Source organism: Lactuca virosa, chromosome 9, assembly GCF_052849685.1.
Source record: "Lactuca virosa cultivar CGN04683 chromosome 9, Lactuca_virosa_CGN04683_v6, whole genome shotgun sequence".
In the NCBI taxonomy this organism is placed as follows: Eukaryota; Viridiplantae; Streptophyta; class Magnoliopsida; order Asterales; family Asteraceae; genus Lactuca; species Lactuca virosa.
The window spans coordinates 225,667,323-225,671,633 of record NC_136434.1 but is presented as its reverse complement, the minus strand read 5'-3'; positions in this window follow the sequence as shown (position 1 = coordinate 225,671,633).

Here is a 4,311-nt window from a genome sequence, read left to right as displayed (position 1 = left end):
TTCTACAACATTCTCTTCCACAATGCATCCTTCTGGATTACTTTTGCTTCTCACATGTTCCTTAATCTTCATACACCTTTCAAATGGGTACATCCATTGAAAAAAAAGACCACATAATTTTACTTCTCTAGTAAGGTCCACAGTTAAATGAACAATAACATCATAAAAAGCTGGTGGAAAGTTTTTCTCAAGAAGACATAACGTCACACATTACTCTTTTTGCATCTTATCGAGCTCATTCACTTTGATTTCTTTGCTACATATTGATTTGAAAAAGAAAGACAACCTGATAATAGCATTTATGGTGGGTCGATGCATAATAAATCGTAATGCAATGGGTACCAACGGTTGCATGATCATGTGGTAATCATGTGATTTAAGACTGATCAACTTCCTATCACACAGACTCACCAAATTTGAAAAGTTAGAACAATACCCTTGTGGTACCCTTAAGTTGGGCAATGTTTAATAAAACTTGTCTTTTTCTATTAGCGTTAGTGTGTAACCTGCTATGGGGAGTATGGTGGTATTGTCTTATCTTTGAGGATGTGATTCTGGTTTTATACCAAAAGTCACCAAATCCAATCATGCCTTTAGTGCATCTTTCTTCTTAAATGTAGTGTTTAGAAATGTCCAAACTAGATTCTTAGTCTCCTTCTTTTTAGTATGCATAATAAATCGTAATGCAATGGGTAACATCGGTTGCATGATCATGTGGTAATCATGTGATTTAAGACCGATCAACTTCCTATCACACAGACTCACCAAATTTAAAAAGTTAGAACAATACCCTTGTGGTACCCTTAAGTTGGGCAATGTTTAATAAAACTTGTCTTTTTCTATTAGCGTTAGTGTGTAACCTGCTATGGGGAGTATGGTGGTATTGCTTTATCTTTGAGGATGTGATTCTGGTTTTATACCAAAAGACACCAAATCCAATCATGCCTTTAGTGCATCTTTCTTCTTAAATGCAGTGTTTAGAAATGTCCAAACTAGACTCTTAGTCACTTTCTTTTCAGTATGCATAAAATCTATACAATGAGGAACGAAATTGTGATGCCAATACCTAAGACGTTCATACCATATATTAAATTTCCTGCAATATGTGTTTTGTTCTTGGCTAACAACATGTTTTGAAGTTCTCTTTCATCTTTTAATCTTTCCACCTCTTCCTGTAGAAATTTGTTTCTCTTTTGATTCATTGATCTTAGCTCCCTTCCACCATGTGTTTTTAATATTTATGACATTTTATATATTTATTCCCCATCCATAGGTTCTGGAGCAGTTTCAAATTCTTGTTTTCCATTGAACGCCTTCTTCTGACTTCTGAACGGTTGTTTATATGGTCGATAACGTCTGTGCCCAGCATAACACTACTTATTAGAATCAGGAAGCCTAATACAATGTGTTTCTTCCCCATATACCATACAACCTTTGTATCCACTATAAGGACATCCACTTAATGTACCAAGGGCATGGTAATCATTAATTTTCCACAAAACAACTGCACACAAACTAAAAATATCTCATGCTTATGCATCAAACGTTTCCACTCCAACATCGAATAATAACTTTAGATCATCAATAAAATGTGCTAAGAACATATAAATATTGTTTCCCGGCGTTCCTGATATTAGTAAAAAACCATGATAAACTTGCTTTTCATGCACAACCATGGCGGGAGGTTGTAAATGACACTGAAAACAGACCACACATTATGAATCCTACTTCCTCCATGCATGTTGACACCATCGGACGAAATGCCTATTCGTAGATTTCTGGGTTCAATACCAAATTCAGGAAACTTGTCATCTATGGAAGACGATGCAGGTGAAACTGTTGAGTGATGTAAAAAATTGGGATCAACTTGTATCCCGGTCGTGTAACATATTAAATCTTTAGCAATTGTATTTGATTGAAATAATTGTTTCATTCGTGGAATAATGGGAAAGTACCACAAAACTTTTTCAGAAATATTTTCGTAAGTTTTGTTTTTTTTTTTCATCCATCTTCCATCTTGATTTCCCAAAAGTGGGGCATGCAGTTGTATGTGGTTGGGTCTAGGGTTATGGATTAGTTTTATGATCTTGTGTTAGGGAGCATGCATGTTGCGTACGACCCATGACTCGTTATCGATCGACTAGATAGATATATTATATGTGGTTGGGTATAGGGTTATGGGTTGGTTCTATGATCTTGTTGTTACGAAGCATGCATGTTGGGTACGACCCATGAACCGTAATCGATCGAGTAGATAGATATATTGTTTGTGGTTGGGTCTACGGTTATGGGTTGGTCTTATGATCTTGTTGTTAGGGAGAATGCATGTTGGGTAAGACCCATGATCCGTAATCGATCGAGTGGATAAATATATTGTATGTGGTTGGGTCAAGGGTTATGGGTTGGTTCTATGATCTTGTTCTTATGAGCATGCATGTACGACCCATGAACCCTAATCGATTGATTGGATGGATATATTGTATGCAGTTTGGGTCTAGGGTTATAGGTTGGTTCTATGATCTTGTTTTTAGGGAGCATGTATGTTGGGTACGACCCATGACCCGTAATCGATCGAGTGGAGAGATATATTGTATGTGGATGGGTCTAGGGTTATGGGTTGGTTATATGATCTTGTTGTTAGGGGAGCATGCATGTTTGGTAAGAACAATGACCCGTAATCGATCGAGTGGATATATATATTGTATGTGGTTGGGTCTAGGGTTATTTGTTGGTTCTGTGATCTTGTTGTTAGAGAGCATGCATGTTGGGTAGAACTCATGACCCGTAATTGATCGAGTTGATATATATATATATATATATATATATATATATATATATATTGTATGTGGTTAGGTCTAGGGTTATGAGTTGGTTCTATGATCCTATTATTGGGGAGCATGCATGTTGGGTCCGACCTGTGACCTGTAATTGATCGATTAGATAAAAATATTGTATGCGGTTAGGTCTAGGGTTATAGGTTGGTTCTGTGATCTTGTTGTTAGGGAGCATGCATGTTGGGTACAAACCATGACCTATAATCGATCGAGTGGAGAGATATATTGTATGTGGTTGGGTCCAAGGTTATGGGTTGGTTCTATGATCTTGTTTTTAAGGAGCATGCATGTTGGGTACGACCCATGACCCGTCTTGCATGTATCCACTCCATACACCACAACTAATCGAGTGGATAGATATATTGCCACTCCATAAACCATAATTAATCCAGTGGAGAGATATATTGTATGTAATTGGGTCTAGGAATTACATTATTAATAATATTAAAAATAATTTTGATTCATTTATCTTTTATATGAAATTGTAGGCTAAATTGAAAGATTAATCTAAAAGGATCAATAATGTAATTATTTTTAAAATATTTAAACGATCTTACCACATAATTCCCTGAAAATTTCAAAATTTTCAAATCAATTTTAGGGTTCCGGATTGTGTATCATATCATATTTTAGAAGTAATTTGAATTTATCAACACAACTAAAGACCGAACGTGGGGTTCCGAAAATGATTTCAGGATGAATTTCGCCTCCATCACAAAGCAGGAATTCATATTCATTGTCACCGAAACTATACCAATTCGAATCTTCATAGAAAATGTCGACATATTAGGTAAACAACTTTAATCTTGGAACTGATTATTATAAACCCTAAAAACTACTTTTAAGTATTCCATCACAACCGAAGTGTTCTTCGTTGACTAACATTATCGACTGCTACAGGGCTCATATACAACACTAAGGTGTGTATTTTGTTTAAGTATTTCTATAAATCTTACAATTACTTTGCTATTTCATTATGCTTGATGATGTTATATATTAATTTCATATGTGCAATGTTTGATACAATTTACATTATTAAAATACTAATCATATTATAACTCAATGTTTCATATATGAGGAATCATCATGGACAAGGAAAACAATATGTATGATGACATTCCAGAAGATGAAATTGAAAACCAAGGTTATTCTGATGAAGAACAGTTAGAAAACCTTTTTGATGATGACATGCAAAATGAATCTAATGTAAATAAAGATGAAGATAATGACAACGGTGAACTTAGTAGTGACTTTGATGATAATTCAGACGAAAAATGATCTACACAAAAAGCAATCGCTATAAAGCCACCAAGGAGGAGGGGATTGACAAAATTGGCTAAGATGAGGTCTACCTTTGTATATTATGGGTGCAAAAGAAAACATGTAAGATTTGACAGATGTGGAAGGCTAAAAGGGAAGTATAGGTCCTAATTTCCATTTTTTTGGGTGACCTAGTATGTGAGAGAGTTGGTCTTAG